This window comes from Microcebus murinus, chromosome 19, assembly GCF_040939455.1.
Source record: "Microcebus murinus isolate Inina chromosome 19, M.murinus_Inina_mat1.0, whole genome shotgun sequence".
Taxonomy (NCBI): Eukaryota; Metazoa; Chordata; class Mammalia; order Primates; family Cheirogaleidae; genus Microcebus; species Microcebus murinus.
In genome coordinates this window covers 38,874,830-38,899,550 of record NC_134122.1, presented here as the reverse complement: position 1 = coordinate 38,899,550, position 24,721 = coordinate 38,874,830, and positions in this window count along the sequence as shown.

Genomic DNA, 24,721 nt, shown 5'->3' with positions numbered 1-24,721 from the left:
CAGACAGGAGCCAAAGCAGGACCCTTCAAGGGCAGGACCCAGGGCCTGTGGGGGCTCGAGTCTAAGAGTGGCGCTGTGACCACCCCACCCTGTTAATCAGGGTATCTTCTGCTGCAAGGAAAAACCTAAACCCCTCAGACGGGCTTGAAGAAAAGGGGACTTTGTGGCCTCACTTAACTGGAAAAGATAGCAGTGAAGCAGGCGTGGGCACGGTGGGTCCGAGGGCTCAGGGAGCATGGCCTGGGTGTCTCTCTTCCCCTCACCCGCCCTCAGCCCACGGTGCCAGTGGGTGGACTCAACCGCCCCCCAAAGGTGGGACTCTGCCTTGCAAAGCAGGACACACATCACCTCAGTGTGACAACCCAGGTACAAAGGAAGGACTTTTCATTGTGCACATTGGGAAAATACCCGGCCTTGAGCCAGTCCCTGGGCCAATCATGGTGTTCCCATGGACGGTGCCAGGTCAGCCAGATGCCAGGTCAGCCAGTCGGGGCCAAGTCTGGGCTGCTGCTGTGGGTGGGGGTGGGGTGAGGGACAGCCCAGTTCTTCAAAGGAGGGAGGGTGCTGTGAAGAGAAGGTTGTGCGGGAAGGGTGGGGACTGGGCTGGCAAAAGCAATGCCTGCACCCAGCAGCCCCAGCAGCCCAGCCCTGCCCAGTGTGGCATCTGCTTGGCCGGCTCCCCCCTGGGAAGGCACAGTCATGAGTCATTCTTGCATGCAGCAGTCACCAAACGTCCTGTGTTTTTACCTGGCAAAAGCTTTGAAGCTCTCCATTTTTGATTCTCCATGAAAGTGGGAGCCTAATAGTACGGTTGACCCCAGAAGAACACAGGTTTGCACTGTGCCCACCCACTTAGACATGGATTTTTTTTCAATAAAAGTTACCCTGAATGTGCCTGCCTATCCCGCCTTCCCTTCCACCCCTGCCACCCCTGAGACAGCAAGACCAGCCTCTCCTCCTCCTCCTCCTCCACCACCTACTCACTGTGAGGATGATGAGGACGAAGACATTAATGGCGATCCACTCCCACTTAATGAATAGCAAACATATTTTCTCTTCCTAATGATTTTCTTTTTTCTGGCTTACTTTATTGTAAAAATAGAGCATATAACATACATAACATACAAAGCATGTGATAACTAACTGTTTATGTTATCAGTAAGGCTTCTGGTTAACAGTAGGCTATTATTAACAGTAGTTAAGTTTTGGGGGCACCCAACGTTATACGTGGATTTTTGACTGTGTTGGGGATTGGCAGCCCTCACTGTCACGTTGTTCAAGGGCCACCTCTGTATGAAAACCCTGATCTTGGCAGCAGCCTGCTACTACCCCTCCTTCCTTCTCTTTATTTCCCCCCTCCCCCACCCTCTGCCTTTCTCCCTCCACCCAACCCCAGCAGATTTACTTAATGTCTTGGTCCGCCAGTTGGATTCATGTGTGAACAGATGTTTCCATCATTGACTTTGCCTAAGTGCTAAGCACGTTGAAGGCAGCAGCCTGGTAAAAAGCTTGCCAAGTGCAAAGCCAAGGTAAAACTGTCTTTGATATTCCTGCTTGTTTGTTATCACATTGTTTTAAGGGAACTTTCTTGGCTTCAGCTGCAGGCTGTGTATCTCTTGCTTTATACCATTTGAGTGATTTCTTCTACCCACGGCCAATACAAGGCTTTAAACCTTCAAATCCAATTAGTTCCTAATTGGATTTGTGGGCTTCTTCCTCAATTAGTAAATGAGCTGTCATTTCATCTATAGGGCAAGTCCTTGGCTCTTTGCTGAAAGTGGTAGTTAAATTTTCTTTTCCTCCTCTGGGTAGGCATATCAGGGCTGACTTTGTGCAATGAAACACCATCTGTGGGAGAGAAGTCCCTTCTTCGGCGGGTGTGGCCAGGTCCCAGCCAAGGCTGGCATTGAGCAGTGTGCATGGAGCAGAGGCAGTGGGTACCCTTGAGGCTTGAAGGACATTGTGTAGGGCAGAGAAAAAGGTAGAACTGCTTTTACAGACAGCAGTTTATACCTAAAGCGAACACAGTTTGAAAATATTAATCTGTATGTCCAGAGTGGTGGGTTGTCAAAGGTATCTTCTGGAAATTTTATCAAGATGCACCATGTGAAATCTTCCTAGAATCATTGAATGCCACACAGGACATCAACTAGCCTAGTGTTTTACCATGGGCATTACTCACCAGCACAATTCCTTGTGCATGGGGCTGCCACATGCCTGGCAAGACACCTGGCATCCTAGGACCCAGACAATATCCCCGCACATTTCCATAAACCCTGTACACTTCTCACTTTTTTTTTCCACCAGGAACCTGAGGTTAAGAGAATTAAAGTGGCTTGTGCAAGAATTATAGGTTGGCGGTGGCTTGACTCCTATCGGATGGTCTTTCTGCTTCCCCAGGTCAATGTGCTCAGAGAGTGAGGGGTCCCAAGCTAGCATCAGGGACAGGAGAGAGATGCATTCATTTGGTTATGTGGTTGGTGTTGGAGGACTGAGTGTGTGCTCGCTCACACATGCTCACACACATACACACTGCTCCCTTTTTCTGAGGACCTTTCTGCATTTCATCTGATGCCCTAGTCCTCCCCAAAGTGACCTCGAGATGCTAAGCATAAGTGGATCAAGCCACAGATTAGCACATAGAATTTATCATTCTTATTCTTTTTAAAGTTGGAGAAGCAGCTTGCAGACAAGAGTGAGCTTTTCCTCCTTTAACTCCAATAGAATGGTACACATAGGTTTGTTGGACCGTGAGCTCCCTTAGCCTGTATCTTGTCATTCTCACCTTCATGTTTCCGGTGGACACTGCAGAATGTGCTCAATGAATGAATGAATGAAGGTGTGGTGAATGAATGGATGATGGGCGGGCCACACAGTCCCTCTGAACATTTGCATTATGCAGTCACAGTGGCGCAAAACATTGCTGGAAGAAAAAGGACCTGGAGACCTTAGAGTTGATGTTGAACGAGTTACATATCAAGTATGAGCACAGTGAAAACCAGTCCTTTGTTTGGACCTGTGAGTCATAGTGACACCTTCCACATGGGAGTTTCATGTCCTGGTCTAAAGAAGGCCAGAGCACCCTTCCCGAGTCTGCTGTCGTCATCGTAATTTTTTAAATGTCTTTAACTCAAAACAGTCAACATGCCAGAGAGGCATATACTGGGGTGGCAAGTTCTGAGCACCTTCACTATCTGACTTAATCTTCATAACAACTGCAGCAGGTCACCGTTTCCATTTTACCAATGTGAAAACAGGCTCAGAGAGGTCATGAGATGTACCAGTCTCAGAGCAACTAAGAGATCTTCCTTCCTCCCGTCCCTAGTTGTAGAGACACAGAGCAAGAGCGACGAGGGTGTGAGTTTGTGTGCTCGTCTGGAGGGAGGAGAGAAATGGAGAAGGGAGGAGACGTCCTTAAGGATGCATCAGCAAGCAAAACCCAGTCCTGCCCTGGGGGAGGTTTCCCCCTGGTGGGGGAGACAGACACACCATGGCAGGTCTGGCCCTTGGGTGGGCAGCTCCATGGCTCCTGTGCTGGGTCCTGGATGCTTCTGGCCACAGAAGCTCCATCTTGACTCTCCCCTCCCCCACCCCATCCTCCTGCTCTGCTCTCTGGTTTGCATTTCTGCTTTCTCCTTTCTTTCCGTCAACAACCCGGAGTCCAGACCCTGATTGCCCTCAGCTGGACCTTTGCAATGACCTCCTGGTTGCCCCCTGGTCCTTGTCTCTCTGGCCTCAGCCCAGCCTCTGCTCCAGAACCTGTCTTTGGTCCCCCAACCACATTTGCCAAGTCCAGACTCCACTGGTAGGTCTTCAAGACCATCCACAATCTTGCCCTTCCCAACACATTGGCCTCATCCCCTTCCTCTACAAGTTGACCCCTGCTGGCTAATAAGGACGTCCTTCCCTCTGTCCCCAAGACAGATCCTACTCTCATTCAACCCTTACCTTTCCTTTAATCTTTTAAATTAATTAATTTTTATTGATTTATTTAGAGACAGGGTCTCACTTTGTCACGCAGGCTATAGTGCAATGGCACGATCACAGCTCACTGCAGCCTCCAGCTCCTGGGCTCAAGTGATCCTTCTGCCTCAGTCAGTCTCCTGAGTACCTGGGACTACAGGTACCAGCTAATTTTTTTATTTTTGTTTTTGTAAAGATGGAGTCTTGCTGTGTTGCCCAGGCTGCTCTCGAATTCCTGGGCTCAAGTGATCCTCCCGGCTCAGCCTCTCACAGTGTTGGGATTATAGGTGTGAGCCACTGTGCTGGCCTCTTTCATCTTTTTTAAACACTACTGTTCCTGCCTCCTGCCCATCTAACTGAGGTTAGGACCAAGGGGCCTTCAGAGTTAAAGAGATCTGTGTTAAAACTATGTGTGTGACTTTATTGAACCTTTGGAACCGGGCTACCTCATGTAAAATGAAAATGGGACTAGCAATTGCACAACGTTGGCAGATGAGTGACGTGTGAAGAGTCTCACAGAAGGCTCTGGTCACAAGGTCTGGCAAATGGGGAAGCTGCGAGGCATGGTCACAGTTCCCCTCCGTTCCTAAGGCCCAGTCTGGACCTGCCTGCTTCGTGGGGCTTCTTTGACGTCTCCGGCTACGCAACAGTCGAATCCTACCACACTGAGGGCATAGCATTTGGTCCTGAATTATTCTCCGAGCGGTGAAGGGATTAGATGTAACTCTTGGACTAGGTTGTATGCTTTGAGGACATAGACTGTGTTTTTTCTTCTTATTCCTTTTGTATGCCCATTGTTCTTAGAAATTCTTCAGGTTGGAGCTAAGGGGAACCTGGGGGACTTTCTTCGTCCACATCAAGTCCAGGTCCTCTAAATCCAGGCTCCTCCAAGCCCCGCAGCCAGCCCCCATGAGATTTAGGGCCGGGGCTGCCCTCCTGCAGGGCTCCTGCCACCTGGGCAGATGCCCAGAGCTGGATTTGCACCCGGCAGGCCCGAGGTCTGGGTCCCCAGCTGCTCACCGGAGGGCACTGAGTCTCACGTCATCTTGCCCGGTGACGGGGCGACACAACTGTGGTCCCAGGGCCAGCCAGCATCTTGCTTTGCAGGCCTCGTGGAATCTTCACGGGCGACACACTGGAACAGGATAAGAGGGAATTTTTTTTTTTAATGAAACAGGCATGTGTTCTATTTAATGATGGGAATTCAAGACAGGAGCTGAGGAGATTACACGAACTGACTTCTTGACAATGCCATTATAGCTCATTTTTTGTCACTAAATTAAAGTCCCTTAGCCGGGCACTGGCCTGCTGTGGTTAGTATGCCGGACAGCAGCCGCCCCCTGCCTTTCAGCAGCGGACTCGAGGCCACCTCTCCCGTGGGAGCTCCAGGGAGGCGCATCTGTGTCAGAGGGTCTGCTGACATTAAGAATATTCCCAATGGCCGTGCACGGTGGCTCACGCCTGTAATCCCAGCACTCTGGGAGGCCGAGGCGGGAGGATTGCTTGAGGTCAGGAGTTAGAAACCAGCCTGAGCAAGAGCGAGAACCCGTCTCAACTATAAATAGAAAGAGATTAATTGGCCAACTAATATATATATAGAAAAAATTAGCCGGGCATGGTGGCACATGCCTGTAGTCCCAGCTACTCGGGAGGCTGAGGCAGGAGGATTGTTTGAGCCCAGGAGTTTGAGGTTGCTGTGAGCTGGGCTGATGCCACGGCACTCACTCTAGCCTGGGCAACAAAGCAAGACTCTGTCTCAAAAAGAAAGAAAAAAAAGAATATTCCCGAGACATTGTGCACAATTTATGAATATTTACCTTCGGCTGACTTTACAGTGTCAGAAAGGCTGCATTTCCGACTGATCTTGGAGTGCCCGTCGGTGCTTCCTCTTTGAGCTTCCTAAGCAGTTAATTGTCTGTAAACTATGAAGAAGGAAGGGTTTCTATTTGAGGCAATAAGCTATTCTAAGTGAATCCTTTTGTAAAGAAAAAAATTCTTTTGTAGTGAAGAAGGCTCTCCCTCTCGTGAACGGGTTTCCCTCGCTGTATGGGGTCTTTTATTTATTTGTTTATTTATTTTTGAGACAAGGTCTCACTTTGTCGCCTGGGCTAGAGTGCCGTGGCATCAGCCTAAGCTCACAGCAACCTCAAACTCCTGGGCTCAAGCGATCCTTCTGTCTCAGCCTCCCAAGTAGCTGGGACTACAGGCACGCGACACTGTGCCTGGCTAAGATTTTCTATTTTTAGTTGTTTGGCTAATTTCTTTTTATTTTTAGTAGAGACGGGGTCTTGCTCTTGCTCAGGCTGGTCTCGAACTCCTGAGCTCAAAGAATCCTCCTGTCTCGGCCTTCCAGAGTGCTAGGATTACAGGCGTGAGCCACCGCGCCCGGCCCCTATGGGGTCTCGAATGCTCTGGGTCAGCGCTGTCCACGTGGCTCCCAAAGGGGCAGACCCTGAGGGGAAAGCAGCTCGGTGTGGCGGGGCAGGTGAATTGAGCACCTGCTTCTTGCTGCTCTCTCGTGGTCCACTTAGGAGTCCTGTGAGGTAGGTATGACTATCCCCATTTCCCAGGTGAAGAAACTGAGGCTAGAAGAGGCCAAGGAGGAGTCTGAGGTCGCCCCACAGGCAGAGGCTGTGCCAGGACTCAGTCTGAGGTCACCTCACCACCGGCCTAGAAGGACACCCTGAGTGCTCACAGCCCTCTGCCTGGCACCTGGGTCTTTTGAAGGGAAACAACCTTGAAGGCTCCGGGATTTCAGGCCACTCTTACTTCTAGCTCTTTGAAGCTGTTCTCAGAATCAAGTCCCCTTACCTTTCAAGAGAGGAAAGGAGTTTTCTCTGGATGAGGGTCCTGGGGTCATTGCGCAGTGGCCTGTAGGACAATGGCTCAGTGTTTCCCTCCCAGCCCTCCTGGACGCCTGGGGACTGTGCCAAGTCATCCTTGACCTTCTCCTCTTCAGACAACCAGATTATTTAGAGCAGCAAACAGTTCAGTTTTCCCGTTTTAACCAGTAGCTGGGGTTAATGGTTTTTAATGTCCAGAGTGGTTTTGTTTTTCTTCGCATTTTACAAATGCTTTAAATACAGTCATAAAAATAAGCTTTGATTTTACAAAAAAAAAATAAAAATGTTATTTCTTATTTTAGTTTTTATTTCCTTCAGCTAGCCTAGAAAAAGCAATATATTAATATTAAAAGATGATGGGATGGGAAGAAAATTTCCATGTTCAAAATGCTAACTCAACAAAAGATTTCCTTTAGCATTCTTTTAAATGGGGAACTACCTAAATGCATGTGATGTGGTTAAGTTTCTAAAATTAGAATTAAGTTTTTATTTAAATATTTTAGATGTAATTTATCTGGCACCAAACTACTGCATAAAGTGTATGTGATATAATTTTTAACAACAAATACAACCACAGCTAGCCCAGATCTTCCTAAAGTACACTGTGGGTGCAACATTAGCACTCTAAGGTGTTAATGAGGCATTCTTTGAAAGAAATGCTGTATAACAAAAGCATTTGTGAAGTACTGAGTGAAACTTAAATACATTTTCTGAAACTGCAGGACTCCCTCTAAGATTTAAACATGCGAATATATATTTATATTAGCTATCTATTGCTACACAATGTATTATCCCAAAAGTCAGTGGTTGGAAACAACAATAAACTTTGAGATGCCACTCACAGCATCTGTGGGTCAGGAATTATATGAGCATCTTGGTCGGGAAGCTCTGGCTCATGGTCTCCCCTGAGGTTGCTGTGAAGATGTCAGCTGATGCTGCATCATCTGACGGCTGGACTTGGGCTGGGGATCTACTTCCAAGGTGCCTCACTTGGCCCACAAGCTGCCTGTTGGTGACAGCCCTCAGCTCCTCTCTCTGGATGCCTCTGTACAGGGTCCTCATGCTATGGTGGCCAGCTTCCCCCAGGGGACAAGGTAGAAGATGCAGAGCCCACAGGAGTGAGACTCAGGAGGCATCACCTCTGCCAGACTCTACTGGTCACCCCGACCAGCCATGCATCATTGTGGGAGGGGCTCCACAAGGCCTCGAAGTCCTGGAGGCAAGATCTTTGGGGGCATCTGGAGGCTGGCAACCATGATATCGTTCAGCCTTGGTATATGGTTTTCCCTAAACTTGCTTTACCTCAGATAGTCATAAAATCCTTTTGTTGTTCAAGGAATGCTTATTCCTGGTGTGCACTGATTCCCACTGTTGTAGCCCAGGTTGCTCAATCCAGCCCCTAGACCAGGATGAGCTGTCACCCACTTCCCTGTGTGGTGCCGGGAGACTTCTTTGTATTGTGGTGTGTGTGCATGTGCATGCGTGTGCATGTGGGTGAGTGTGCACATGCATGTGTGCATTGGGTGTGTGTGCACATGCATGTGTGCATTGGGTGTGTCTGCACACGCATGTGTGTGCATGAGCATGTGTGGGCATGTGGGTGTGTGTGTGTGCGTGTGGGTGTGTGTGCACGTGCATGTGTGTGCATGTGGGTGGATGAACGGTGCTGGCCAGGAGCTCTGTGGCTAGACCCTGAGCTGAAGGAGTTCCTGGGTATTTAATCTGCACCCTCCCTTGGGCTCTTCCCTTGCTGCAGTGCTGAGTTAGTGCCCACGCTGGGACCCCTCTCTCCCTTGTGGCCACTGAGTCCCCGGATTCAGAGCTGGTGCTTCTCTCCACTTCCTGGTTCCTTCCTCACCTTCCTCCCCTCTGTGCCTGGATCCACCATTTCTCTTTCACATAAAAGCCATCTTCCTGGTTTTTCTTTCACAAAAAGCTACGGTGGTCAGATCAGAAAGAACTTCTGAAACAGGGTTCTGCGCCGGTCACAGCAGAGGGTGTGTTGCCCCCTTCTTTGCCGTGAGGAAGGCTCTCCCCTCGACACACTGCCTGCTCAGCTCTTCCTGGGGAAGGCCGTTCCCCCTCCCTGTCCTGCCAAGGACGCGCCAAGTCTAAGGCAGAAAAAAAGAGACAAAGGGACTTGAGATTTCATATCCTGTTACATGCAGCGTTTGTCCCTCTATCCTAGACTGTCTCTACACACGTCTACACTCGGGCAGAAACGCAGCCTTCCTCATCGTCCAGCTTCCCTGATCTGCTCTTGCCCTCATTCCAGGAAACCGCGTCCTTCCTGCTTTGCTTTTGTGGTGACCGTCCCGCCACCTCCTCGCGCCCTTTACACTGCAGCTGCCTCGCGTGTCCTGCCGCGGACTTGGCTCAGCCATGTATGTGTCTGCTGCCCTTTCCCTAGCGAAAGTGTGAGTCGCAGAATGAGCATCTGGAAGCCGTGGCCCTCGCCAGATGTGGGCCGGGGCTGCGACCTCAGGCGGCCAGGCAGAGGGCTGGAAACAGCGCGTGCTGTTTCTCGTTTCCCCAGGAACTTGCGTGGTGAACACGAGGAGGCTCATTAGCTGCTCAGCGTCATGGTTATCCAGTGCGGGAACCGGGAAGGACACACACCACATGTGACGCGGCCGTCCCTGAGCGTGTGAGGCGTGAGCAAGTGTTGCCAACCGTCAGGCAGGGTTAAAGAGTGTCTCCCTCCCTCCCTCTCTCTCTCTCTCTTTACTTTTCCATCCACGTCCTGGGCAAAGCTTACTTATTTGTAGAAGTCTTTTCCGTTGTGTCATTTCCTTCCTTCTCTGAAGAGCAGATTTCCATCTGGGTATCTGGTAAGAGAGGAAAAGGAAAATAGTTCTTGGACCGGGTGGCTCTGGAAATTAATAGCTCCCTCCTCTGTATTGTCAATCTCCAGACTTAAAGGATACAACTTTTTTTTTTAACCTCCCTGCACAATTGGTGATTAAGCACCAGGGTTGTCACAAGAGAGAAAAATGGGTGGATTCTAATTTTGGCAGCAAGAATAAAGACTGACCTTGTCAATAAAATGTTGTCGGAGAGTTTAAACTCTTTTGTCAAAGGCCTGGCTTCCCAGCCAGAGGGTCCTCCAGTGAAGTTGCTGATATTTTCACTTGTTGAAACATTGTCTTAAAATGCTGTGCAATTATTTTCCCCTTAATTGTCTCCTGGAACTACTTAGTAAGTTTTCCCCGAGTGAAGGATGACACAACTGAGGCATGGACACAGCATAAATAAAGTGCTCCCAAGGAGCTCTTCCCTCGCCCACTGATGGCCACCTCTTCAAGTAGCTTCCGTGGATCCAGTGGCAGTTGGACTGTAGACACAAGAACCCTCACCAGCCTGTCGTGCCTCTAGAGCTCAACCTGTGAAAGCAAAAGGACCCTCACCACTAGCCGGTTGAGAACAGATTACAGAGCCTGGGCGAGGGCGCGTGACTTTTTGGAAGCAAAAAGTCCTCTCTAGAGTGGCTGGGGTTGGTTTGCTTCCAGATTTGTGGAATGGCAGCCACCCAAGCCCCAGGTAGATGGTAGATGGGGTTGTGTGGGACAGAGTGGCTATCTTTGTTGCAGCAACGTGTACAGCTAGTGTTACAGCTCTTGACCAGGAAAAGAACTGAGCTGCACACAAAGAGTTGGAGAACAGTCTTTATTCTTCCGGCAGGCTCAACCCAGCAAGTGTTATAGCTCTCTTCGTGTCTTCTGATCTTCTCACCCCCCTTCCTTGTTCTCCTCCTGCTTTTATACCCTTGGTAGGGCTTGAAAAGTGTCCAATCAACTATAAGCTTTAACATCCAATCAGCAACAAGCTTTAACATCCTATCAGCAACAGTGGGATTCAAAAATTACCCAATCAGGATCATGCAAGCAGTGCTGCTGGATGACAGGAGGCTGCCGAGCACCGAGGAGGCCTGGATAGTGGACGTCAGCTCGCAGAGCTGCAGCGCATGGGCCTGGGGACATTCCAGCACGTGGGGCCCAGCAGCTCTACCTCAGGGCCTGGCCCCAGCAGCATGCCCTCCAACCGGCCACGTGCAGCGCTGGCCTGCGGAGATGTGGGGCAACGGGGAGGCAGCAGCATCCTGGCGCCTGACATTTTCCACATCATCTTCATTATCTGAGTCGCCTGGGCCAGGTAGACAAGTCTACAGGCCATGTGTTCCCAGTCTGAGCTAAGTGAAGATAAGTGTCTAAATCATCTTCACTTCCTTGCCAAAGCCACTGGGTGTCCAGGATGCAGCTGTAGAGGGATGTGTCAGGAATTTTACGCCTGTCTCTTTGTCTGAGCTAGATATCCCCCTCTCTGGGATCTGGCCCCCACCCCTGTCCTGACTGCTGTCAGCATTCACTACTCTTTGTTATGGTCGCCCATCTCCCCTATGACATTGTAACTGGTTTTAGTGCAGGAAATGTGTGTGTGTGTGTGTGTGTGTGTGTGTGTGTGTGTGTGTTTATTTCTGTGTCCTTAGTGTGTAAAATAGAGCCTGGCACCTAGTAGGGACCCAAAATGTGTTTTCTGGGAGAATGAAATTGTCCTGTAGCAGAAAAGCAGCAGCAGGCGTTGCTGTCCCCGGTGAACTCAGGAGGGCTCAGCTGGACACCTCCTGAAATGTGGACAGACCTGGGCCCTCGAAACAGATCCACAGCACTGGCAGGGCCGGCAGGAGCTGGAGGGAGGCTGGAGGGAGGGGAAAAGAGGAGTGAATAGGGCGATGGAGACATCTTCAGTATATTAGCAAACTCTTTATTCATGTCCAGTGAACATTTCTTATTTTCTCTGAAGTTCCAGCTGGAATCAGATGCTGGGTAGTTTAGGAAGTGAACGATTATGGAGGGTGGGTGAAGGCCCATTGGAGCCTCACTCAGAAGCAGAGATCATTCCCTCCTGGCTGCCCATCCCACTTTTATTGAAAAAAATCAAGAGCAGGAGGCTGGCCGATGGGCTAGTCAGAGACCGCAGGGAAAACGGGCCACTCCTGGACACACAGGGCCATAGAGGCTGGAATCACTGCTGAGCAGATGCCACCAGTTGGTTGAAACCCATATTGGGTTTTTTTGCAGAGAAGGGCAATTGATAAAAAAAAACCAGCTCATATTAGGCATTTAGTAAACAAAGGAAGGAAGAAGATTTCTAGGTCTCAGCGGATTCAAGATGATCTCTAACACCAGTGTGTAATAACACACTGTTTTTAGAAATGGAACTTCTTAGTTGCACAAGATCTGATACTGTATCCTAACGGTGTACTTAGGGTTCACCACGTCCAACCCCCTGCAGCAGGCAACCGACCTGTGAACTCAGCTCGGGACCCATTGCCTACCCCTCTTCCAGGGCTCAGGGCCCCTGGACCTCACGTGAGCCACCGCATAGCCCTTTGAGACTAAAACAAGATTCCACCTGGTCCTCCATCCTACACTTAATCTACTAGGAGAGTGAACTGTGGACTCTTACACCCAGGAGGGGCACCAGTGCAGCTCCCTGGGTCCTTTTCTTGTTAAACACCAGTTGATGAGTCCTCATGGTTCTCTGGGCTTATTCCTCACACGGTCTGGTTAACAGTTTTATCGTCCTGTGTGTCCCGGGCACTTTACGCTGAGAAAGGACAGTGGTAAACCCCCAACTCGGGGAAACAGCTTTTCGTCCAGAGCAGTTACGTCTTAGCGCTGGTGTTTGAGCTGCAGGTGGTGCGAGGAGGGGTTTGAGGCTGAGGGACAGACAGGAAGCCACCCGGAGAAGAGGCCTCTGTTTGGCCTAAGTGTGTTCTGCGGGAGCCCCGGGGGGAGGGTGGGCTCTCCCCTTCTCGGCTCCCAGTAGGTCTGCAAATCTCCGTGTACCATGTTGGGGGCCAGCCGAGGCCTTTCCTCCAGCAGATGCATGTCACGGTCGGCGGGGGGAGTTGGCGGAAATGCACACTCAGGGGAGCACAGACAGGGTAACTCTCAGGCCTGTCGCCCTTCTCACAGGCGCAAGACCACCAGGCGCAGGACTGTGACCCTGCTTTGATAGTGCCATGTGCTTAAGGAGGAAGTTCTGTACTTTCACAGCTGAAGGCTGAGCTAAAGCAATGGAGAGCTGAATAGTCTCTGCAGCCGGCCTGTCTGCAGACACAGGGGGACATGAATCCCACCCGGGCTCGTCCGGACTAGCTGGGGACATAGAGGAGGACAGAGACAGGTAACGAAAGTAAGTAATGGGCCTGGACAAACCAGGGCCAGGCCACTGATGGGAGCCAGCGGGGATGGAAGTTAGTAACAGGCTCACAACGCGGTTTTGTACATGCAAGGTTAAAGCTGATGTACGACTGTAGTTCTCCATAATTATGTTTAACTTAACTGCTTAATAACCTGCTGATATTCCATACCTTGGCATGAATTCAATTCTGTTCCCCCTGCTACAGCGGTGCTTTGCAAAGTCATGAGTTCAAAGAAGTTCCTTCCCGTGTGTCGGCACTGAGAGCAGCGGATTCTCGAGAGCACAGAGTCCGGAACCACGTGTCCAATGGACGACTCCTTGAGCCTCTTGGGAGCGATGAGCCCAGAGAACGGTTCCAGGTACAAGAGCACTTTATTACCAGGTGACACTTTGGCGCTGGCCTCGTGCACTATTCTCTGGAAATTTGCTAAACCACATGGAGCAGGAGGGTGCCTAGATTCTGTGAGTTTCGACAGCTTCCTTCCCCAGTGTCACTTTCAGACTTCTGGGCTTCGCTCAGAGGGCGGAGGGGAAAGGGCCGGGGTCCCCAACCTGCAAAGACTAGAGACAGAAGGAGAGGGGAGCTGGGAGGAGTGAGTAAGTGAGGAGGGAAGAAGGATTCGAGAGGCAGAGATGGGAAGTGAGAGACTTCCCCCCTTTTCAGTACCTTCACCTCTCCTTCCACACGAATAAAAGGGTGTCCACAGAGACCCACGTTCCAGCTTCTGTATCTACTGTGGCGGGTGCCCCAGCGTGGAAACGGTTCCGAGGCCAAGCATTTTGAGGCACTGCTGTTCCTCCTTGGAGGTGGGGTTCATTCTGGGGGGCTGTTTTGCATTGATGTCATATTGTGGGGGGAGTACAGTCTTCCATCTCTCTCCCTGTCCTCAGTCCTCCCTGTCCCCTGAGCCATAAGAAAATAGAAATTAGGGCAATTAATAACCCTACAGTGGCCTCTAAGTGTTCAAGTGAAAGGGAGTTGCACTTCTCTCACTTTAAATCAAAAGCTACAAATGATTAAACTTAGCAAGGAAGGCAAGTTGAAAGCCGAGATAGGCTGACAGCTTGCTCCAAAGTTAGCCACGCTGTGAATGCTAAGGAAAAGTTCTTAAGGGAAATTAAAACTGCTACTCCAGTGATCACACAAATGATAAGAAAGTGAAATAGTCTTTTTGCGGATATGGAGATGGTTTTAGTGGTCCGGATAGAAGATCCAATCAGCCACAACATTCTCTTAGGCCAAAGCCTAATCCAGAGCAAAGCCCAAACTCTCTTCAATTCTTTGAAGGCTGAGAGAGGTGAGGAAGGTGCAGAAGAAAAGTTAGAAGCCAGCAGAGGATGGTTCATGAGGTTTAAGGAAAGAAGTCACCTACATAACATATTAGTAAAAATTCAAGGGAAAGCAGCCAGTGCTGATGTAGAAGCTGCAGCAAGTTATCTAGACGATCTTGCTAAGGTAGTTGGTGGCTACACTCAACAACAGATTTTTAATATAAATGAAACAGCCTTCTATTGGGAGCGGGTGCCATCTAGAACTTTCATAGCTAGACAGGAGAAGTCAATGTCTGGCTTTAAAGCTTCAAAGGTCAGGTGACTCTCTTGTTAGGGGATAATGCAGCTGGTGACCTTAGGTTGAAGCCAGTGCTATTTACCATTTTGAAAATCCTAGGGTCCTTAAGACTTATGCTGAATCTACTCTGCCTGTGCTCTATTAGCGAAACAACAATGATAACTCATCTGTTTACAGCATGTTTTACTGAATACTTTAAGCCCAATGTTGAGATTTACTGCTCAGAAAAAAGATTCCTTTCAAAATATCACTGTTCATTGACAATGCACCCCGTCATCCAAGAGCTGTGATAGGGGTGTACCAGGAGATTGATGTTGCTTCCACGCCTGCTAACGCTACATGCGTCTCGCAGCCCCATGGATCAGGGAGTAATTTTGACTTTCAAATCTTATTATTTGAGAAATATATTCTGGAAGGCTATAGCTGTCATAGATAGTGATTCCTGTGATGAATCTGGGCAAAGTTAATTGAAAGCCTTCTGGAAAGGAGTCACCCTTCTAGATGCCATTCATGAGAGGAGATCAAAATACCAACGTTAGCGGGAGATTAGAAGAAGGTGATTCCAACTCTCATGGATGACTTTGAGGGGCTTAAGACTTCAGAAGAGAAAATAACTGCAGATGTGGTGCAAATAGCAAGAGAACTAGAATTAGAAGTGGAGCCTGAAGATGTGACTTGATCGCTACAATCTCATGATAAAACTTGAATGGATGAGGAGTTGCTTCTTATGGGTGAGCAAAGAAAGAGTTTCCTCACATGGAATCTACTCCTGGTGAAGATGTTGTGAACACTGTTGAAATGACAACAAAGGATTTAGAATATTCCAGAAACTCAGCTGATAAAGCAGCAGCAGAGTTCGAGAGAACTGACTCTAATTTTGAAAGTTCTACTGTGGCTAAAATGTTAACATTTTGCCCATGGCATCATATACTACAGAGAAATTTTTCTGTGAAAAAAAGAGTTAATGTGGCAAACTTCCTTTCTTGACTGATTGATTGATTAATTGACAGGGTTTTGCTGTCACCCAGGCTGGAGAACAGTGGGGTGATCATAGCTCATTGCAGCTCCAACTCCTGGGCTCAAAGGATCCTCCCAAGTAGCTGAGACTACAGGTGTGCCCCACCATGCACAGATAATTTTTTAAAAAATTTTTTTGTAGAGGCAAGGTCTCACTGTTTTGCCCAGCTGGTCTCAAGCTCCTGGCCTTAAGTGATCCTCCTGCCGAAGTACTTGGTAGCTGCCATCAACATTAAGACAAGACTCTCTACCAGCAAAAAGATTACAATGCACTGAAGGTTCAGATGATCACTAGCATTTTTTTAGCAATTAAGTGTTTTGTAATTAAGGTATTTACATTTTGTTTTTAGACAGTGCTACTGCACACTACAGTATGGTATACAGACTACAGTATGGTATAGACATAACTTTTACATGCATTGGTAATCAAAAAATTGGTATGACTTGCTTTATTGTGATGTTTGCTTTCTTGGACGGTCTGCAGCCAAACCCGCAATATCTCTGAGGTATGCCTGTGTGGGGATGTATTGGAAGATAGGAATGGCTTCTTGTTTACAGGCATCTTCCAAAGCTTTTAGTTTTATCTTCACACCTTGCTTTAGATGTGTCAGAGATCAACTGGACCTGCCGGAGTGACAGCAGGTATGTTGTTGACCCTGCAGCGAAATGCCTTCTTCCTGCCCAGAAGATATAGACTATAAGGGCCACATTCAAGCTGTGAGATGAGCCCTGGACGGGGCTAGAGAGACCCAGCCCTGCCCTAGTTGCCACTACCCAGGCTTTTCACCTCTCTGTTCCTCAGTCTGCCTGAGATGGAACTACAGGGCAGCTGAGGCCCCTTCCCCTCAGGCCATCTCTGGCTCTGAAGCCTGAGAGCTCCGAAGGAAGCCGGGCACCAGTGTTCCAGAGCCTGCCTCTCCCGGAGGTGTTCATTGTCCTCCTGTGAAACCAAATGCTCCGGCGTGATGGGGAGACCCACTGAGAGAGCACACGCAGCGCATGGGGATGGTCACCAGGGAGGAGGCAAAGGCTGGGGGCATCTGACTTGCCCTTTTTTATTAAAATCTCTCAGAGAGAGAGAGAGAGAGAGAGAGAGAGAGAGAGAGAGAGAGAGAGAGAGACCTTCTAAAGATGGCAGGAACCTTAGGGATCACCTAGTCCAGCAGGCTCCAAACTTAGTAAAGCCCCAGAATCCTTGTGGAGCTCTAGACGGGTGGATTTCTGAGACTCATCCCAGATGTGATAAAGTAGAGTCACCAGGGATGCAGCCTGGTTCCATGGAGCTGAGTGTGGGAGGCACTGGGCCAGCCCAGCCATCGCGACACAGTGGGAGTGTGGTGCTCAGGGCGTGAGTTTCGTAACCAGAGCAGATTTGCCACTTACCAGCTACACCTAGCATGAGATACTTAGCCTCAGTTTCCTCATCTGTAAAATAGGGATAATAACACTGCACAGGACTGTGAAGATACTATATGTGAGACACTACATGTGACACTATGTGAGATACCATGTGAGGTACTTTGTGTGACACTATGTGAGATACTTTGGGTGACATTATGTGAGATACTATGTGAGATACTTTGTGAGACACTATGTGAGATACCATGTGAGACACTTTGTGTGATTCTATGTAAGATACTATGTGAGGTACTTTGTGTGAAACAATGTGAGGTACTATATGAGGTACTTTGTGTGACACTGTGAGATACCATGTGAGGTGCTTTGTGTGACACTGTGTGAGATACTATGTGAGGTACTTGGTGTGACACTATGTGAGATACTATGTGAGGTACTTGGTGTGACACTGTGTGAGATACCATGTGAGGTACTTTGTGTGACCCTATGTGAGATACTATGTGAGGTACTTTGTGTGACACTATGTGAGATACTATGTGAGGTACTTTGTGTGATACTATGTGAGATACTATGTGAGGTACTTTGTGTGACACTATGTGAGATACCATGTGAGGTACTTTGTGTGACACTATGTGAGATACTATATGTGATACTATGTGAGGCACTTGGCGTGACACTATGTGAGATACTATGTGAGGTACTATGTGAGAAACTATGTGTGATATGCCACACACGTGTAAGATACTGTGTGTGCAGAGCTCAGCATAGTGTTTGTGCACCACGTGAGAGCCAGGGTTGTTATTTGCTGCCTCTCTGTGGACAGCGTGTGGTGGAAGATACCCTCGGGCGGGTCAGGTGCCCTGCTTGTCGTGCATTCTGTCCTCAGAGGAAAGTGAGCTGCTGCAAGAACCCTTACCACATGAGTCTAGGCACAAGGGAGTAACTTGTTGTAGATGCATTGCTTGAGGAAACTGGCTCGGGAAGCCCAGGTCTGCCAGGGCAGCCACCAGTGGGGCTCGGGTTATCTGCGCCTCACCTTTGAGCGCTGCCAACAGGAATGGGTGGCTTGTTACCTGGGACGACCAGGCTGCAGGGCAGGCTAAATGAAACCAGAGCTCTGTGCGGGGAGCAGCTGGAGGAGGGGGGCTGAGCAGGAGGGAAGGGTTATGTAAATAGAGCTGAGTAACTGGGTTTGTGTGTTGATTAGATAAAGGCCCAGGAGCGGCAGCCCACTGAATAACAACTGTTTCCAGGGTGGTAATGGCTCTATTTGAAAGTCTGAGGCAGGACACTCCTGGCACGGGTGAAGGGTGGATTTCCCTGAGGTGTCTGGCTGCTGAGATATGCCTGGTGACAAGGGACAGCAGTGCAGTAACCGGAGTCTGCATGTCCCTCCACAAGCATAGGGGCCTGCCTGTCCTGCTCCTGCCAGTTGGAATACAAAGAAAGTCAGACAGACATAGCTCTGTCTCTAGGAATTTAAAATCCTAATGAATATAGAGATGTAGGTTTTGATGCAATTTTGGTAGGAATATACATACAATGAAAATATCTAATTTTATAAAATAAATCTCCGTCTTTGGTAAGAGCCCATTCAAAACCCACTTGTGACATCTGCCTAAGGCTCTATTCTTTCTTTACTTAAAATTCCCCACCAAACTGGGACTTGATCTGTCCAACCCACTTGGAAACTGAATCTGGCTTTCCTGGCAGTACTTTTTCCACTTATTCGCTCTGTCTCTGCAATAGGTGGCCAAGGCCTCCAGGCTGTGTCCTGCTTTCCTTCTGTCACCCTCCCCCCACCCCCGGCCACCTCTTTCCTAGAACTTTGCCAGGCTCATTTGAACCTTGCTCACTAAGTACTGGGCTATGGATGTCATTTGTTTTTCCATCCAACTCATTTTTTTTTTCCTAAGTGAGTTATATTTTCAGTTTGAACCATCTTTTAGGTAGGCAGGTTTTGAAGCTTATGTAATGGAAGTGAACTATCCTGGGGGCCTGAGTGCTTTTCCCTCCTGTCCTGATGTTTAGGATTTTCTAGAAGACGAGTTAGGAGGAGACCCTAGGGGCCTGCCACCCCTGGGAACTGTGAATTGTGAAATGTGTGCACACAGCACGGACACTGGCAGAGCAGAGTGGGCTTGAATGAGGAGGGGGTGGGCTGTCCTCACCTTGCACGCCGGAGCACCGTGTTCTCGGGCAAGAAGTTTGGTGACTTTCCCTGTTAGAGCAGTTGATGCCTGTTAGAACCAGTCTCTGGGCAGGAAACGGTCTCACTTGGCTGCAGGGAGGTGGGAGTGTGAGAGATTTAAGCAGCAGACTTAAGCAGCAGACATCAGTGGGAGCAACCTAACCTTTCCTTACCATTCTGTCTCCCCCTCCTCATTCTCAGGCACTGCCTCTGCCTGGACCCCCCGGTGTGCTCTACCATTTGACCTATTTTTTTAGTGATTCTAATAGCAGCTGGTGTACTGCAATCCGATTTTAGCACTAACAGCTTGGAGTTAGGGCAGGCCTCATAGATTAAAGGGCATGGGGCACTATAAGACTGTCCCCACTCCCGGCTGACCAGCTAAAGTCTGGGGGTTTCCTATGACCCTCTTCAGGTTCAACAATTCATCAGAATGACTCAAGAACTGGGAAAGCACTACTTTTGTGATTATAGCTTTATTATAAAGCGTGCAAATCGGAAACAGCCAAATGAAGAGGTACGTAGGGCTGAGGTCTGGGAGGGTTCCAGATGCAGAACTTCCATTCCCTTTTCCAGTGGAACAGGACTTCTCATCTTCCCAGCATATCATGTGTTCACCATCCAGAAAGTTTCAGAGTTTTCACTGGGCTTTCATTACACAGGCGTGACTGATTGAGTCATTGGCCATGTGATCCAGCTCTGTTTCCAGGCCCCCTCCCCTCTCTAGAGGTTGGGAAGTCAGGTTGATATGACTTCACTCAAAGTTCTAACCTTCTAATCACATGGTTGATCTTTCTAGTTTGACCAGCCCCAAGCCTGAAGCTATCTAGGGACCCACCACAAGCCATTTAATTAGTATAAACTTGAGTTTGATCAATCTAGGGCCTCAGGAATAACAAAGACACTTGTAGGACCTGGGAAATTCCAAGAATTTAGGGTCCCCCTCCCAGAAACCAGAGACAAAGGCCAGTCAAATTTTTTATTATACACCACTACTTCTTAGCCTTTCTGTTTTATTTTTCAGATTCTAATTTATGCATTTGGGCTATAAGGACAATGGACATGATACTGGGCTGTAAGGACAATGGACACCTTCCAGCTTCTGTTTACTGCTTGTTTGCTAACCGCAAGGCATTATGAGTACATTATGGGATGCAGAGGAGAAAGACAAAGAACGCGGAAACCGGAGTCTCTCAGCTAGAACCCGGAACAGGTTAGAGCCTATCAGGGGCAGGATGAAGTAAGAATCACTGTGGGGGCGGATGCATGACCAGTATGTAAACAGCTTGGGTATAAAAGGCTCACTAGCATGCAAAGGGGGGTCCCTGCCCGAAAAAGAGGCCGCTGTGCTGGCAGAAAAGGATCATGGCAAAGCAGGCTCAGGGCCTTGGTGCTCTGCCCGGAGGACACACATCACTTCCAGTCACATCTCAGAGCAGGGCTCCTGTTGAGGGGTAGCTAGGGCCTGACCTGAGACTTAGAAAGATTAATGGCATTAATGGTCACACAGGTCGGACCGGAGAGAGATGGGGGGCGGAGAGTCTAGCACAAAAGCTGTAATTATCATTAAGGTGAGAAAGAACGAAGGCAGAGGTCGGGAGTGGTGCCTCACACCTGTAATCCTAGCACTCTGGGAGGCCGAGGCGGGTGTATTGCTCAAGGTCAGGAGTTTGAAACCAGCCTGAGCAAGAGAGAGACCCTGTCTCTACTATAAATAGAAAGAAATTAATTGTCCAACTAATATATCTAGGAAAAAAAAATTAGCCGGGCATGGTGGTGCATGCCTGTAGTCCCAGCTACTCGGGAGGTTGAGGCAGGAGGATGGCTTGAGCCCAGGAGTTTGAGGTTGCTGTGAGCTAGGCTGATGCCACGGCACTCTAGTCCAGGCACAAAGTGAGACTCTGACTCAAAAAAAAAAAAAAAAAAAAGAACGAAGGGAGAGACAGGCATGGAGGAGAGGAGGGTGTGAGAGGCAGGGCTCAGGTAGACTTGAGGAGGAGCAGTTACGTGGGGAGGGGAAGAGGGATTCCGAGGCTCCTGAGGGTCTAGCCTGTGTAATACAGGGCACTGCCAGGAGTTAGGGAGGGACAGAGGGAAGGATATTTGCTTTTTCGCTGGATGCTGCTGGTGGCAACTTTTGCTTCCTGGGCCCCCAGCCCAGATACAGAGAAAAGACGAGGTTTCTTCATCTCACAATCAATCAACCCATCAATAAGCAGGTGGCCCTCTTGCTCTGCGTTAAATGAAACCAGGAGGACTTTGGCCAGCCAGGACCATGTTGCGTAACTGGTTTCAATGCACTATTGTTTTCCTCCTTGGTTTATTTTTCCCTGATGAAAACGATTCGTGTGCCACGCTGGGCAGGAGATCATATTTAAATGTTTCTTGGGCTTGACCTCTGTGTGGGGCATTAACTAATGCTTATGCTAAGGTGCAGAGTGGAGGTAGATAGATTTAGTCCACTCCAAGCGCTTGAGCGGCTGTTGTGGGCAGTGGGGGTCTAAGGTGTGGGCACCTGCTGCTTTCCAGCGCGATCAAGGCCAGAACTGATCACATTTTGTACTCAAACGACTCATAAGTCAAAGGAGTGTGACAGTGGAAGAAGCCAGGGGTGGAGGCGGGGAGGCTGGGAGCCAGGTGCTCTGACTTATTTCTGCTTTTGCCAGGAACTTGTGCAAACAGTGACCTGTTCTAAAGATTTACCAAGTGTTCAAGGGCGGTGATGGGGGGAGGGTTGGGGGGTCGCGTCTGCTGGGACATGGAAGTTTATAGAGACTTCCTCGGAGGGATCACAAACGCCAAGCCGCCTTCCTGAGAGAATGAGATGCATGTGTCCTCTCTGTCACGGGAGCAAACAGGGCCCACGATTGTTTGCAGAGGAGGCTTCGTACCCCTCTGCCATTCGCCAGCCAAAGTGGGTTCTAGCCTTGCGAACTCTGCTCCTGGGCTTTTACAATTTAGAGTCAGGGCAAGGGGGAGAGAGAAAGAGCTGGAGAATCCAGGAGGCAGGTGGCGGCTGGGATGTGCGGCAGAAGACTGGGGATTTACTTGCAGGAGACAACCAAGAACAGACGTGAAATGCAGGAAACCGGGAAGGAAACGAGGTGCCCGCACAGGCCGTGGGCGCGCCAGGCTTTGCTGGGAGCAGAGAATGAGAAAGTTTTGCAGGGTAAGAGAGATGGAGGAAGAGGCTTGAAGAAAAGTTTTGCCATGCATTAAACTCCACCCTCTGGTGCCTTGAAAATCGAGGTAGTAATGGGATTGCTTTCCATTAACATTTCCAGCCAGAGAGCTCTTCCTTTGAGTGGGTGGGTTCCAGAGCCTCCCTGGGACCTGTTATTCTGTTGCCTGCATCACTCTGGAAACAACCTGTCTGGGAGCTGGAGGTCTGCAAAGGAGGTCTACACAGAGGACGCTGGATGGGGAGGTCACTCCTGGGGCCTCAGTTTACCCATCTGTACCACTGCAGTGGCCCTACCTTTTCCTTCCGGTCTTATGTTCTTGGACTCTCATGCTCTCAATAGGCTGAAAGCTCCTAATGTGAAAGCAGGTCTGTGTCCTCATCTCCTCGTCTCTCCTACTCCCTGGCGTGTACAGGGCAGGCACTTGCTCCTTGTGAAGCGGTTGCGCAAGTGCCCATGGCTGGTGAGACCCTTCTTCTTCAGGACAGGAGCCCTGTAGCTATGTTTGTTTTGAAGTTTTTCTTCACCTTCCCCTCCGTCCCTCTCCTCACATGAGGGGCTCACTACACCCTGCGTCCTCCATGCCGGGAAGCAAGAAATGTTCCTTTCACTGCAGCGCCTCCCCTTGTTCCCAGCAGCTCTGAAGCCCAAGTTCTCGACTCAGGGCTCTGCCTTCCCGGCTGAGAAGCGCCGATGGGTTTTCCTGATCTCTCCTCCAGCTTCTCCGGTTGCTCCTCCAGCTCTGCAACAGCTGGAAAGCCAGGCCTGCGCCCCCCAGACCCTCGCACTGGGGTCTGGATGTGATGTGGGTGAGCCAGGAGATGACACCAATTCGAGGTTGGGTTAAGCTGGGAGACAGAGGCAGGGAGGGACACACACATTTGGGGGCGGGGCTCCTAGGAAAAGCCCTACAGGTGTAGCCCTGGCTCCCGGTTGGCCTGGGGCCTCTCTGACCGAGGTGGGGGGCAGGCCCTTTGGCACCAGCCCTGTGGGGCAGCTGTGGGAGGTAGACCTGGAGGCCCAGCCTGGTCTGCATCGGCCTTCCCGGTGACTCTGCCATTTAATTCCCTATGGGCTTTCCCTTCCTGCTTCACTGAGACTTGGCGCTGTGCAGCCAGCCCGGCATGGCCTCTCGCTCTCCGCAGCATTCTTCTGCCTACAGGTGGGTCAGGCAGGATTCCCTCTCTTGGTGCACAGACTTCAGCAAGCAGAGTAGGTTTTATGTCTGTTAGACACATAAAGAAACATCTTTGGGATAAAAAAATTCTGGGTCATTAATAGAGCTCATCACCAGGCTAGAAACATCTGGTGAGTTCTAAATTAGATATGAAAGGTTCTCTCCTTGGTCCATCAAAAGAAAGGAAAATTCACTTTACATAGACACCAACCTCTTATATTTTTTGGGCTATGTAATCATAGTGATTTTCATAGTGAATTACATAGCCCCCCAAATATAAGAGGTCGAGGGGATCTTTCTTAGTTTTGTACAGCAGGCCACACAGAACAGAAATATGGATTGGTTTAGGGGTGGGGGAAAGAAATAGAATTTTTGTCCAAGTCGCTCCTACAATTGTTTCCCCAACTTCTGCTAGAGGCACGCTCCCTTCGAATTTGATCTCTAGATTGAGAATTTTCGAATTCATCTGGTTAAGTCTAATCCACCCCTTATGTCAATGATCTGTATCTCAACTTACCCATATCACGAAGAAGTATGGACAGAAGGGAAGTTAAAGAATGCTTTTTAAAAAAGTTTAACTGAAGACTTCCTTAATGGTTCAAAAGTGTGCTGTTGGGTTCATTGAGAAGAATCAAGATTTTCGGATGGGCGTGGATGTCAGATTTGAACCTTTCCCATAGCTTTGATGGCTCCAGCAATAGGGTCACCTCCCATAGTGCGCTTGGCTGTGGGTTTGGGTTTGAGGGCTGGCTCCAGGCCTCCTGGGGGATATCCCACTCCTCATCTTCCCACCAGCCGCTTCCTTTTGCGGTTTCCAAACTGTCATCTCGCTAATGCTGCTCAAGTCTGTTTTGACTGGGGTGGTCAGTCCATACATTATGAATGTGTATAATGGGTCAAAACTTGTTCTGAGCTGGGTGTGGCAGCTCATGACTGTCATCCCAGCACTTTGGGAGGCGACCCTATTGCTGAAGCCATCAAAGCCTTGAGTATTTTAATCACTGATTATAAGAATAATTAAATACAGTACTAGTCACAGTTCTGCTGCTCAAGATGACAGGATTTTTTTTAGGTCAATTTTCTCTCCACTTTCATTAACAGATTATTATTATTTTATTAAGAAATTATTAATAATTTCTCACTAAATTACAATTATTAACAATTTGTTAATGAAAGCAGAGAGAAGGCTGACCTAAAAAATATATTGTCCTGGCA